The sequence below is a fragment of the Sinohyriopsis cumingii genome, chromosome 8 (genome assembly GCF_028554795.1).
Source record: "Sinohyriopsis cumingii isolate HCF-2022 chromosome 8, ASM2855479v2, whole genome shotgun sequence".
NCBI classification, from domain to species: domain Eukaryota; kingdom Metazoa; phylum Mollusca; class Bivalvia; order Unionida; family Unionidae; genus Sinohyriopsis; species Sinohyriopsis cumingii.
In genome coordinates, this window is record NC_142968.1 from 48,611,558 (window position 1) to 48,626,766 (window position 15,209).

At 35.0% G+C, this 15,209-nt stretch overlaps 1 protein-coding gene and 1 long non-coding RNA gene across 14 annotated transcripts in view; one reads left to right on the forward strand and one right to left on the reverse strand.

The window, feature by feature from the left end:
* LOC149793449 (uncharacterized) overlaps positions 1–8,286 on the reverse strand; it is an 86,134-nt gene extending 77,848 nt beyond the window's left edge. Inside the window, exon 1 of one of the 7 annotated variants that reach the window (XR_016422791.1) lies at positions 8,161–8,286. The gene's annotated coding sequence lies outside the window, so the exon portion shown is untranslated. Of the gene's footprint in view, positions 1–3,832; positions 4,836–6,294; positions 6,607–8,160 lie in introns of those variants that run through there. The other 6 variants (XR_016422793.1, XR_016422794.1, XR_016422790.1 and 3 more) reach the window with 6 other exon arrangements.
* Positions 1–13,784, forward strand: part of LOC149793450 (uncharacterized) — a 79,910-nt gene extending 66,126 nt beyond the window's left edge. For 2 of the 7 annotated variants that reach the window (XR_016422800.1, XR_016422807.1), the window contains one exon: positions 1,192–2,025. This is a non-coding gene — a long non-coding RNA (uncharacterized LOC149793450). Of the gene's footprint in view, positions 1–1,191; positions 2,026–8,450; positions 8,547–12,951; positions 13,120–13,415 lie in introns of those variants that run through there. The other 5 variants (XR_016422799.1, XR_016422798.1, XR_016422802.1 and 2 more) reach the window with 5 other exon arrangements.
* Positions 13,785–15,209: the final 1,425 nt, after the last annotated feature.

The window sequence follows — 15,209 nt, forward strand, 5'->3', positions numbered from 1 at the left end:
CTAAATAGTAAACATTTTGTGCCATTTGCATGACAGTGTTTTCAAAATGCCTATCGTCATTGATTTATAGATACATATTGAAAGTGAGAAGAATTTCATACTGAACCATCATCATCACCTTTAGTTATCCATGCCTTAATTAATTAATAGCCTTAATTAACTAATAGCCTTAATTAATTAATGGCTAATGTGCATTATATCCCTGCAATAGAGCCACATATGCATCAAACATGCATGTAATTAGTTGAAGGTCACACAAAATTAACATATGCTGCATATAAGAATGAGACTATAAAAATAGTTACTGCATCTGAACAAGGCTAACATAGTGTTATCATATGCACATAGCAAAAGGTACCCTGTACAAATATTATGAAATGTACGAGAGTGTTTAATTCCTGGTCCTGACAGCGAGGATTGCTCGGCCATCAAAAGTGTCTGCAGAAGTTACCGTGGTTGACCAAAACAACAACAAAAATCGTCGTTCATGAGTCTATTTTATATGTTCACTTCAAGCACATTTATTCATCATTATCAGTCTACTTTATTCATTCATACTGCAAAAAAAGCACATATATCAGCATAAATTCCGAAAACAAAGCAACAGCCCAGTCTACACTCAAATAGGACATTTCATATATGTGTTACACAATGTCGGTGTTGTCTCATAAGCAGGTAGTAGGTAAAGTTTAAGTAAATTGTTTGTTTTCTCATCTCATACCTGAAACGAAGTTGAACATCATCTGCAAATATTGAAATGTGGCGAGCGATCGGGGTTAGAATGCGAAACTAACTTTCCCTATTATCAGTACCGAGTTGGACGAATTTGTTGATCAATCATAAATGCGTATAACTTCGTCATTTTATTTGAAACAATTACGACTGTAGTATAAAAAGTATTCATTTCAACAAGTACTCGGTATTCGTTTAAGTAAGTATTTAGTATTTACTTCAATAATAATTCATTATTTATATTAATATGTATTCATTATTCGTGTAAGTAAATATCCTGCAATGTATATTTTTCAATATTTGGTTAACGATAAAATTTGAAACAAATTTCTTGCCAAAGTGAATTTATTGTGGACGTATATGTTATAACAGCCGTGTATAAAAATAGATCTAAATAAACAAAGTACGTCTAAATAAGAACACAACATACAATCAAAATAATTTTTTTGTTTTGTTTAGGCAAGGACAGCACACAGATAAAAAAGACGCCAACAGAAAAAGAAAAACTTCCATCTTGAAAAACAGCAACTAAAATGTCATTTGTTCCTTAGACTGAAATGCACTGTTGATGGGAAATGTTATATGTGATCCCAACGTGTGTTATATACCATTTACCAATCATGTATATACGATACTGAACAGTTAAAAGCAAACACCTATTGAATTCTTCAGAGTTTGATTAATTTGATTAGCGATATATGGCGACACCCTTTAGCACTAAACATGATTACGTTACACGGAACACCATAGCAGTGGTCGTTGGATTGAAGAACATTCCCAATGTCAATATTTAACTCTAATGATTTAAATACTCCCAAAATCTCATTGTAATTATTGTCGTCACCAGGGTCGGGTAACTTTGATAGCATGAAATTAGTTACAGTCAATCTTGGGCTGACCATATTTGCTGTTTATTTTGTCATCTAAACTCAGGAGTAATACATAATCATTACTATACTAGTATTCATATCATTGATCATGGAAAAATGTAATCTGTATAAACGAAATTACGAAATTCTGAAGTATCCGACGTAGGAATGTTTCTGCAATGTATATAAATGTGTGTGTGTGTGTGTGTGTGTGTGTGTGTGTGTGTGTGTGGAAAATTTCTTAATATATGAGCAATCTGATGTTTGTTTATTATCATGAGGCAAGCAGTTATATACAAACGTAATGGGGTACGTAAAAGATTTCTCAAAATAATCTGCCCGAACAGTTTTATAGCATTATTCTCACTCGACTGTGTACTCATTATAATACTAATTCTTAGTGATTAAAACATTAAACTATTTAAGACGTTGAAAGTAATTACCGCTTTTCCCAAAAAACGTTATCCTTTTTGGCATCCATCTTAAAGTATTGAAAAGAGATGATGTAGATATTAATATTTGTTTACACTGACCCACCCCCCAGGCTGCCCTGTATATTGCCGGATATAAATGACTGAAGATGCTTTTCCAACAGTACACACAAAGACTAATTTTGGAAAATAAATGCTATATTACTTCCTACTAGGATCAACATATCCGACATACCTCCTTCCCTCTTTACAGTTCATATTTTCTTTGACACTTTTATGAAGACTTTTTCAAAAGTGCTTTGATCAAACGAAAATATTATCAATAACGATACACCGCACATGTTAAATACTTGAACAGAGAACACGCCAGCTTTCACAAAACAGTTAGCATCCCGAGGCAAGTTGGAAATGTATACTGAACGAAACGAGGAACTATCAGAAGGTGATTCAAACATTTAAGCAGTGTATCGATGCAAATGTATTTGTGAGGGATTTTACAAAATTTCCAGAAATATTATTAATTACGTTATCATGACCTTATGTTTTGAATCTACGAGTTTCAGGAGAGGTTACACCAATCACAAATTCAAAGAAGAAACATCACGCGTTTCATAAAGTCCTAGTTGGTGTTTCATCCTCTACATCACTGTATTACAATGCAATACATGGTTGGAAGGCCTTAACACAGAATGTTATGAGTAATATCAATAGGAAGAGCTTGAAAAGTAAAGTTTCATTTAGCCAAGCATATCGAAATGAATGTCAGAAGGTATTGTCTATTATTGACTTCAAGTAATGTCCGTTTTTGTAACAAATGCTACGATTTGATTTCGTGTTTACTGTCCAATATTATACAAAATGACATAGTTTTGAGGACAATTTGAGGTGATATGATGCATAAGCAGTCAAGGTCATTGGATGTGATTCGTTTCGTCCGCGTCCATCTATTTTACTCATTCTTTAAGAACTGCAGTTATGTATAGAGAGTTTTAAAGTGCCCAGATTATTAACACACATTGCTTAAAAGCAAACCATCAGACAGATACGTTTGCTAAACCTGGTCTATTTGACAGCTTTCTGCGCCCGATATTTAGCAGATTCATTTAGAAAAGGCCTATTTGGGATTATATCGTAGATTCAAGCTTTCAAACTAACATTGAAAAATTACAGTCACTAGAGCTTTGACCGTTTCATCCATACAGATGACGTAAAGTCCATAGCTTGTATATTCATGCAGGTGCGTTAAGACGATAACATATGACTTGATCAAGATAACGTCCCGCCGATGACAGATGACTTGATATAAAGTTCTGCCGATAACACATGACTTTGTTTTGATAACGATATTTGGATAACAGATAACATTGCCACACTCGTTATATCTTTGCTTTTTAGTTGTCTTCCATTTCTACAGTTAGTTTTGTTTACACTGTCGTTAATACTGCAATCGCATCGATTACGTAGAGTAGTTTAGGAACAACCCACGCCTACAATTGGTCCATTTCATCCATATAGTCTTTCATCTCTAACTTATAGCGAGAATATGTTTTCTTCAATCTTAACCAAAACAAGTTTACTACAAACGGTACAGTCATTCCTCCCCCTCCCCTTCCTACTCCTACTTCTATCATCAAATAAAATTTAGATAATTACATTATCTTCATTAAAGTTTCACCTCACCCCCGTTCTCCTCAGTTTTATTTCTGAATATATTTTACTTGAATCCATATTTAGTTCACCATTACTAAGAAAACGTATGACTAGTGTTAAATCATAACAAAAAAAAAGTAAAAACTTTACCTCTTGATGCTCCAAAAATGCCCAAACATTCTTTGCATTAAATAAGGAATGCATTCCCCAAGTGTGTACGTCAGGGCTGCGTTCGCAACGTTTAGTCCTTTGATTGTAAGAGCCCTTTTTCACTTCGTGGTCAAATATTTCACAATACATGTACAAATATTTAGAAAGCTCAAGCTGTTTGCCAGCTGCTGCTGACAAATTATAACATATGTGAATTAGGACTTTAGGGTCACGATGAAGGGATGATGAAGTAGGTATAAGCCAGTATGGAAACCTCCAATATGCCCGTAGGGGTTAGTATGTCACATGTCAAGCATATCGCAACATCAGAGGTGTGGCGTAAAAAAACCCACTGACATTTTGAATGTATATGCATTAGAATGTTTCCTCAAAGGCTTACAACTGAACTGCTCAACTAACTGGGTGCTGGCCGCATCGAAACTATAACAATGTCAATGCAATAAAAAAATTCCAACTTCTTTGAGAAGATACTTCTCGAAAACAACTTCATTTTCCGGTTCTTTGGGGTTAGAATCAGGCACTCTCATACTCCGAAAATGCTAGTTTGTTGTGTAAAATGTAAGCTTTTACAAATTTTATGCGAGTGATAATGTTGTCCAATCATAGATTATACAGCAGCGAAGCACATGAACTGCGCATACTATTTAGCAAATACGCATGCGCTACACCGGAACGTAACACGAAGCTTTCTTTGTCGTAGTCAGATGAATCCTCGTCAAATCCGTAATGTTATTAGAGGTAATTTGTCAGACTAGCGTTGCTATTGTCCGTTTGTCATGACATAATTTCTTTAAATGACACATTATACTTTGACCATGCATATACATATACCTATTTGTAATAGACAGTGGATCTTGAACAACCAGCAGGTCTCAATCGGATGCAAACTATCTCCTTTATTACACTACATTTTCGAGCTGGAATATGGACATATTTCTCAGAATATATCCTCATTTATGTAAACCTCTGGTGAGTTTTGCTGTGCTAGATTTTTTTTTTAAGGTTGTAGATATTTATGTCATATATAAAAATAAGTTTTTCAGATACAAATGTATCACACTAGTTTTGAAAATGTGTCCTTGTGGCCTACAAACATTTGTTTTGTTATATATTTACAATAATGTATACATCTTTCTGTGGTTGGAATTGCATTCCACATTTACTTGTCAATTGATATTCAGATATCAGCTGTATATAAAATAAATTCAAATGTGCATGCATATTTTTATTTGAAAGTAATAATGAAACTTGCATTTATTAAACTGAAAGTTACTCCAACAATCCTGGGGTAAATATAAATTCAAGTGCCAATCCTATTTGCAAATTAGTAGTTTCTCCACTAGCAAAATAATGCAAAGAAAACTTCCAGCCCTATCTGGACATCCTCAGTGCCAAACATTTACAGAAATGAATCTATCTTTTTAAAGCTACTATTCTGCGTATAAGGGACAGATGCCAAGTTCCACTACTACTACCAATAATAATAATAATAATAATAATAATGACAATAATAATAATAATAATAATAATAATAATAATAATAATAATAATAATAATAATAATGACAATAATAATAGTAGTAGTAATGATAATAATAATAATAATAATAATAATAATAATGACAATAATAATAATAATAATAATAATAATAATGTATTAATGGCTGAGAAACGATATAAAAGTCTAGACGGAAATTAAAGAAACGGATTTGTGCCAACAATAAAATCAACGAACAATTTTTTTAAGTTCATTTGGTACAGAATATGAACGAATATACAGTTAACAGCAGTGCAGGAAACAACACAGCAAGCCCTATGCAGTTTGTATGTATCATCTTTCATATAGTTAATATCAGCATGATTTATGCGAGACAGGTTATCCACAGAGTAAATGAACCAGAAAAACGAATAAAGTGTTTGCTGGCCCTGCACTCTTGCTATTTCTATAGCCACATATTTATAGAAAAGACAAAACTCCGTATTATGACAAACTTTTCAACGGTCAGATTATAAATCAATTAATAGACTGTACCTGTAAATAAAATATACCTGCCCACTAAGGTGCTCTCTCTCTCTCTCTCTCTCTCTCTCTCTCTCAAACATAATTATCTTTCCGATCAAAAGCAATGAGGAGTTCACATCGCTACAATTACTACTACTACTACTGACTGTGCTACTAAAACCACTAAACTGAGGGATTCGTATTATCTGTCTCTGCTAAATTGCTTATTCATACATTCTTATCCCATTTGCCTAAGTTAAAACTATGTACACACACACACACACACACACACACACACACACACATATATATATATATATATATATATATATATATATATATATATATATATATATATATTACTTTGATAATTATACATCGCAACTTCAACAACAACGATCAATAGTATATTTAAAGAGTATACGATTGTAAAACCTTACCTGTAATTTTGCACTTTTGCAGAGTGAAGTTCAGGCAAACTTCACTCTGCTCCAGAGAAATAACGAGAAATGTATCATTTACTGTACAACTGTGTGAGCAAACATATCGACTCTTGATACAGATATCTTTCATCCAGTATTCAGTATGTATTGAGCATCGGATCCAACCTTTTCACATTTACATTCTCACGGCGATGTCAAGTAACCACTCAAGCCTCATATATCTTGTCGACTGTTGATAACATGACAAGCAACACACACAATTCGATTTCATCCAGAGAAACGATGATTCTAGAAAACTATGCGCACCGCAGAATTTTATCCAGTTAAATAGTTTACTTTCATACCAGCGGTGGTTTGTATTCGCTTTGTATTCACCGCCTGAGTTTATATCATGCATCTATATATATATATATATATATATATATATATATATATATATATATATATATATATATATATATATATATAGAGAGAGAGAGAGAGAGAGAGAGAGAGAGAGAGAGAGAGAGAGAGAGAGCGAGAGAGAGAGAGAGAGAATTTTAACGTAGCCTTTAACAATTTATTCATATCGCTATGATGTCCTCAGTGTGCCATTTTATAGTGACGTCTAGCACTGGTACATCATTTCTCAGACATGTTGTATCACGTCCCACCCAGTTACATTATCGTGACGCCTGGCAGACCAGTTCTAACACCAACCTCTTAATGTCTTAATGATAAGCGCCAAGCGATGCAGCTTCTAGCACCATTTCTTAAAGTCTTGCATATCACTCGGCTGGGGTTCGAACCCACAATCAACCGCATCAGAGTCGGACGCTCTAACTACTTAGGCCACAATAGCAATCCATTGTAGCTGAATGCACACCGATAACTTCATACCTGATTGAATAAATTTCCTTCAAACGTAACCAATGCATTCATCGAAGCCAAGGATCACCATACAAAGAAAGGTGAAGACAGCCGCCCACACATAGGCCCAAAGGGGCGGACATTTGCCCGCTTTCCACCCCAACCGCAGGGATTTCATATCTAAAAATGTTAAGGCCTACATCAATAAAATTTAAAAGATGAACTATACATGTTTTCCACAACCCCCGACCCCGAAATATTTCTGTGGACGGCCTTGGGTGAAGAAATAATCTTCTGCTGTAGATAAAAACTATAACATCCCGAAGTATCACAAAGCTAAAAAATAAAATTAAAATAGAAATAAAATGAAATGGAAAACTAAAAACAATTGACGTGTGTGTATATAAGAGTTCTATTCCACCACAACTGGATGGCAAGGGCAAAGGTTTAGGACACACGAAGATGGTCGTCTTCTGTATGCGAGAGTGCAAATCCGAAAGCACAAAATAAGTCGACTTGATTAGCACATTGATTGGTGTCATGTTAACGTTAAATATATCTTACCTCCATATTTACGAAATAATTGTGAGTGGGCTGCAGGTTATACAACTTAGATAAAGCCCTACCCTACATAAAAACATTTAACATCATGCGCGTGTAGGATACCATGAACGAACACTAATATGCCTGATAAAATAACATATGCATATAGAAAGAAAATCACGTGGGTATATCAATACATGAAGAAAACTTACTCCGATACTCCGAGTAAAATGACAGTAACACACACACACACACACACACACACACACACAGACATACACAAATATATATATATTAAAAATGCATACATACATACATACATACATACATACATACATACGTACATACATACATACATACATACAATGCATGCATACATACATACATATTAAAAATGCATACATACATTCATACATACGTACATACATACATACAATGCATGCATGCATGCATACATACATACATACATACATGTAGAGATGCAGAGTATATTCTTCCAGAGTTGATTCTTTCCTATGCCATCAAATCTTGTAATAGCGTCAGCTGACGCAGAACACAGCATCAGTGTTTCACCACTTCATCAACAAATCCTAAAATAAATCATATCCACGCCTACACATCAAAATAAAATTATTTTTAAAATCAGTTATTTTGTCCAATGTTTTACAGGTTTGCTAGCTTAAACTGTTATCCTCAGATACAATTTTAACTAAAAGTTTCTAAAGAATGCTTAAGTCATTACAGTTTGAGCGTGTACAGTGCGAATCAGACGTTACAAAACATGTACACATCCATATCCTCCATTCTGATTTCCTAGCTGCGTCTAACAAAATCGTTCATCCTACATAATTATGAAGGTAAGTCTCATTTTGTGCGTAGGGAAAACCCTATACATCATATGCTTTGTGCATGTCAACCGCACGAGACCGAATGCGTGACTTTTGCCCTTTTATTTTCTTTATGTAAAATATTGAAATTTCAACCAAGGTGCATTGTATGTATTTGAGTACACGCTCCTGATGTCTGTGGAAACATCCCATACAAACATTTAGTTAAGGTGTCACGCATGCAATGAAAGCACACACTAGCCTCTCTTTATAGTTAAGAGAGGCCATTCACTATAAATAAAACGAGTCATACAATTTATATGCAAAATGTCTGAGCAGTTTAAAATTTGGAAATCGATCTTGCCACCATCAACAATACAGCTGTCTTATTTGATCACATACATTACATTAATAATAAAGATAGAATACAAAATGCTATCTATACAACTATGCTCCAATCAAAAGTGGCATTGAAATCTTTAGTACTGATTGTTCAAGACAGTCTGGTTTGATAGAATACAACAAGTTTTCTCTCCATTATTCCTCAAACCAAGGACATGATGGATCTACCATGCAATATTCAAAGTTCATTTCTTGTGTCATCATGGCCTGAGCACTGTATAAAGGGCTCTATAATATCCACCAAGTGCCTATTAAACTTAGTCAAGGTGTCAGACCATCAGTTGAACAGATCTCTTTGTAGTCAGAAACGATGGAAGGTTGGTTCCTCTGACATCATCAAATAACAATTAACTTCTTGTATTGTTTTGCTGGTTTAGTGGTAGTCTTAACACAGTATTTACTATATCATGTCGAGAAAGTGAGTAGCGTGGGGGAGTAGCACATGATGAGAGTCATATAAAGTTCGTGGATTCCTCATTTGATAAAACAAGCAATACGAGGATAATGAAAATGATTCGCTGATAGAAAACAAAAATGATGAACAAACTAGTTGGTGAGGAATTTTAAGGTTTAATAACTTATGAAAACTGCAGCATAGAAATCTTGGTTTTTTTTTATTAAAACAATAAGAGAAACCTCTCTACATTCAAACTCTAGAATGACCAGATACCACTGATATCTTCTAACTTAAATATATGAGTACAGTATATGGCGGGATAGTATTTAAAAGGAATGATCAAAATATCCTCAAAGTTTTACCCATTTAACAACAGTCAGTTGAGGACAGTCTCCTGCAAATAAGCTGAAGATTGAAGGGTGAAGGCAAAAAGAACGGAATAAATACACTGTAGTGTTTGAAATGTTTCGGCACCAGATTCGTTAAATACATTTATACATAATAAGACGTTCACCGACGATGAATTATAGGCGAGTTATGGAAGCTGACTAACTTTGCAGCAGTGAAAGAGCAAATACAATACGTAATATTTCATTTTCGACCTATGCTGGACTTTTTATATAAAAAAAATATTAATTCTAACTTATTTTGCCAATTAAGTTCTAATTCGAGCGTTGTTTCTGGATCTATTTCCAATCTAACTGTTATGCTACTTGAACGTGAAGAATAATACAGGCTGTTTAGCAGCTAGGTCAAAGTTTATGAAGATATCAGAGTCTCCGAGGCATGAAAATTAGCCCATGAGATAACTTCTGCTTCAGTGTCCTTGGAGCACTACATCATTATCGCGATCCGTTGCGTATAGTAACATTACTGACAAGGGCTTGCTTCGAATCGGAAGCTTTATGTTTCAAAATTTGACTATTAATTCAGAAAACTCCAACTTCATCCGAATGTCACTGACATAAGGTGATGAGACTAATTTCAACCATACCAAACTTTCGGGAAACTCTATCATAAATTGCCAATATTTTGATTATAATAGAGTTTTATTTATCTTAAATTACCCTTTTTCTGTTTCCTGAATGTGCACATCCAAACACTGTAGTAGGAGAAATGTATGACCTGAGTGAACTATAATTTTGTGTTCCGTTCAATTGTTGTATGCTAGAACAACAACCGTCTGCTTAGTTGTAAAGTGAGGCCATCGTCAAAAAGGTGAAATATTCTACTGTGAATCGGGAGATAAATGTCTTGAATTTGTTTATTATGGATCTTAACCATTTATGTGTGGACACCTCACAGTCGCGTCTGAGCATACTTGTAATGGTAGGAACTTTACCAATGAACTCCCATTCCTTTTCCATTAACATGCGTGTTTCTTTGAGCTCTGTTTTTCCTATCTCGTCCCAGGCTTTGTTGTATATTGAAGTTTCTCTAAAACACCACGAGGGACGTTCTTTCTTCTAATTACGACATGGCATTTTCTTATGTTTAAATCCAATTTTGCCCAATCTAGATGTAAATTTCTTGCCAAATGTTTTATATTTTTAGCATGTACTCATGGCTCACCTTGGGCCGGTTGGACCGATTTGGCCCAATCGAGCCCTGCGCTCACAGGGGCCCCGCGCGTTAATAATGTTTAAAAACATATCTGCAGAGAGAAAGTACTTTTAACGCGACAGAATACATTTTAAGCTCAATATTATATAAAACGTGTTTAAAAGTTTTTTTTCCAAATGCCATGCTTACATTTGGCTCCGCGAGTAAATGCAGGGCCTCCGCCAAAATGACCAAAATCGGGCCTCAAGGTTGCTAAGGTCAGTGCAGCATGTACTAATCTCTGCCCAAGAGGGTTGGGTGGGATGGGGAGATAAAATTTCCTTAAGCCAATAGTGACCCTCTTCCTTCTACTGAATGGTACAGCCCGACATCATCACGGCTCCTTACTTGGGTAATGGATTTTAACTTTATTTTCTTTGAACTTTACCATTAGGGTATATTATGTAATAATGATGTGCACATTTGTTGTTTTCACTTTTTTGGCATGCATTTTCGTTACGGGACGGGAATTAAAGGGACATTTTATTTAGAATTGTATATAATTTACTCGAAAAATGCAAGATAGTATTAGTTACTGTGTGAGAGTGTTTGGACGTTTACCACTCTCCTAAATTTTGTGTTGCCAGCGGGATCAGCCAAAGAAAATACGAAAGCTAGGAGAGAATTCAATTCCCATCTCATTCACCTTAAAAGACTGTACAACGATTTTATTACTCATTGGAAGTTTTATATCCTTCTCCATCGTAGCGTTAACTATAAATTTCCAGAGGTGGGGTAGGGACAACTAGTTCAGTCATATTGACAGAGCATAAGCTATCTTATCGCTTATTTCCCATTGACATGATGTAGCTTCGACATAAAAATACAAGGTTTCTGTTTACTTCATTTGAACTTAACCGAAAATATTACAAATGATTCGACATACAAACATTGGAATCAATTTAGAAATTTAGGTTTCAATTCTGTCTCTCTCTCATTATTTGGTCGGTTTGACTTAACTCTGACGTCATGCATAAGTTCAGAGATATCATGTGATGACACAAACGAACATTCTCTACGCTAGTCATGTCATAGATTTTAGCCCGTATCTTGCTCCGATGGGGGGAGGGGGGTGTAATGGGGGGGGGGGGGGGGGCATTTGGACATTTTCATATTTAATTAATAATAATCGGTTTTACACTGTTATAATATGTTTAAGAAACAACATCAACATAACATTAAATACATCACAGTATGGGTACCAGGTAACCGAGATATTTACCATATAATGTTGACATGATTTGCGGCTTTGCATCATTGATAAACAATGTAGATACATCCCGAGGAAAGTGTACACATATCCTTACAACGATATGCCACGATGACGAACAAGCTTTATTTTCAGCTGGTGAAATGGTTTCTCACACGTCCAGTGCTTCGCAATTGACCCTGTTCTACTTTTTGGGGGAAAATTAAAGTTTGGAGATGTACCAGTTTTCACAGATTCCTCCGGTACCCAGTATATTTAATGTGCTGAGAGGGAAAGCACAACCTTTGACGGTACTCAGAGGGATGACAACAGATCAACACTGCATTTGTTACACCGGAAAGGCACTGGAACGAGAGCCAGTTTACATTTACCTGCAGTAGGCTATTTGAAACGAAGACAATTGTAACTGATGGATGAAGATAGCCCCTTTTATTTGACCCCAATCGCAATGCAGAAACTGGCAGAAGCTTCTCAGATATGCTAATCATATTTCTAAAGATTCAATTACTGTCCTTATTTCAAAAACAATTATTAAAAAAAATAAAAAGTCGCAATTATTTTTCAGACAATATAATGAATGAACAAAAATAAACGGATTTGAAAATCAAAAAAGGAGGGGGACAATATGCAATAAAATGAATACTCTGCATATACTAAACAATTTCCATAATCAAATGCATGAATGAACGTTGCAATAAAATAAAAAAACAAAGATTTGTTACAAAGTCAAAGGAACTTTATTTAATTTTAAAAGTTGTATGTGTACATTGGAAGAAATTTTAAGTAAAAATGTATTTTAATGTACAAAATGTTAAAAATTGTAGGTATTATCCCTGACCCATGGGGGTTAATCAGCTGGGATCTATGATGGAATGGGCCTCAGAAAGAACAGAAATCCAGGGGAGAATCTCCAACCATTCAGTCGAAAGCTGAGGTGCCGCCGACAATGATCATGCAAGTGACTGGACATAAAAATATGTCATCTATAACTGGTAAAAATAATAATGAGAATAAATCTACATGCCGCTCTGCATCCTGAATCTCCTCAAAATATACTTGGATACTTCTGCTAGAAAGAATTACGAAGTTCCCAAATATTTATCCACAACGCGGAAATGTAATGTATATGTAGACCCATAAACTAGAATATATTTGAAACCGAAATCACACTCCAAATGAGAATGTACTGCACTCTAAAAGAAAAATAATTTGATGTTCACTAAAAATCTATTTTTGAACCAGCATCGTCTTAAGAATTTAATTAAAAGATTTTCATTTTTTTTTCCAGCTTACGATTCCAAACTATAAGTGGCAGAATAGAAACAGATCAGCATCTTCTTGTCAACGCCAGTCCCTCAAGCCACATGTACATCCAGCGAAAAGCACCCAGAAATAGACAGCCATAATTTAGCGGAAGAAACCCTGAATCCCTCCATTCCTAACCAACTGAGAAATTTGTTCAATGGAGCAATCGTTCAAAATATGATTTCAAATTTCAGTGTTAGATACAGCAAGATGGGATTTGTTTGTTTTTTTAATTATTGAGCGGTAAGCTACCAATTTCAAAGATATCTGAGCGGTGCTATGTACGCAATAATACTGTGAATCGATGACTATACGGTTGGATATTTATTTTGGAATACAGCATAAATTCAAATACATTGTTTCTGGTAATGTATTTTGTTATTAAGCAACAGGTAGCAAAACCAAATGTGTATATAATAAAACGATCACTGCACTTGTATGGGGAAAAATGAATTTTTTTTTTCTTCTTCTAACAAATACTGAACTCCCAAAGATAGTGCAGTATTATTCAGAAAAGACTCGTCCATATTTCCCATACAAAAGGCAGTAACCTATAATTTATGTACCTAAATGGATCTTCTCTTCTTCTCATACATTGACGTATGCTCATCAATATTTGGGCACGAAACTCCTGAAAAATTGTACCAACTATATTTTCGAAATGCCTTACCCCTCCAAAAGGGATATAAATTTTCACACATATGGACCCTATTACTAACAATGATCTACAACAACACCATAATGTAAAGGACCATTCAGGTCATCTAACACGGTTATATCGCACTGGCGACTGATAACATTAATTGTATTGGTATTGATATACTTTTAAAAACATTTAATATAAAAGTGCGGATTTTGTTCTGGTTGTACAATGCTGACTTGTAAGTTTCAAGATTGTTAGGTTAGTCTTATAAAATAATTACTCCAAACATTTTCAATAATTTGACCTTACGGTATTCAGATAATAGAAAAGGCGTTGAACTGGGCTTGTGTTCGTTGTGAAATGGCTGAAAATCGCATGTAAAGTAAACCAGGATTACACCAGACTTAGTACGCATGTAGTGGTTTCCTTGTCAAAAGTGGTTCGAAAAGCTTGATATGGTTGCATGTCACCAGAAAATTGGCTGTCCGAGGCACAAACACATGTGCTTCACGGGTCCACTATCTTTATAGGTGTACCTGATATAAATATAAATAATGGACGACACTATACCCGGGTATGTGATATGAATTTTATTTTATGAATTTTAAAATGCCAGAGGACGACTCGTCGAGCGAAATAGAGCTCGCTATTTTAAATGACTTAAAGTCTTAATTAATGTCACGAATGTAATTGGTAAATAGTTCCTTCCGATAAACAAAATGTATTGAACTGACCTCGTCTTGGAAAGATGTTTATCAGTTGTGAAAGCCAATTAGATACTTCAGTTATTTTTACAGTTTATAGTGTCTGTGTGCTATTTGACAGTAGATATATGCGACACGTGGGCCATTGGACGATAGATTTGTAACACGTGGGCTATTAGAAGGTAGATTTACGAAACGTGGGCTGTTAGACAGTATATTTTCGACACTTGGTCATTAGACGGCAGATTTACGACACGCGAGTTATTTATGACACGGGTGCTTTTAGAAGGTAGATTTAAGACACGCGGGTTATTTATGACACGGGTGCTTTTAGAAGGTAGATTTAAGACACGCGGGTTATTTATGACACGGGTGCTTTTAGAAGGTAGATTTAAGACACGCGGGTTATTTATGACACGGGTGCTTTTAG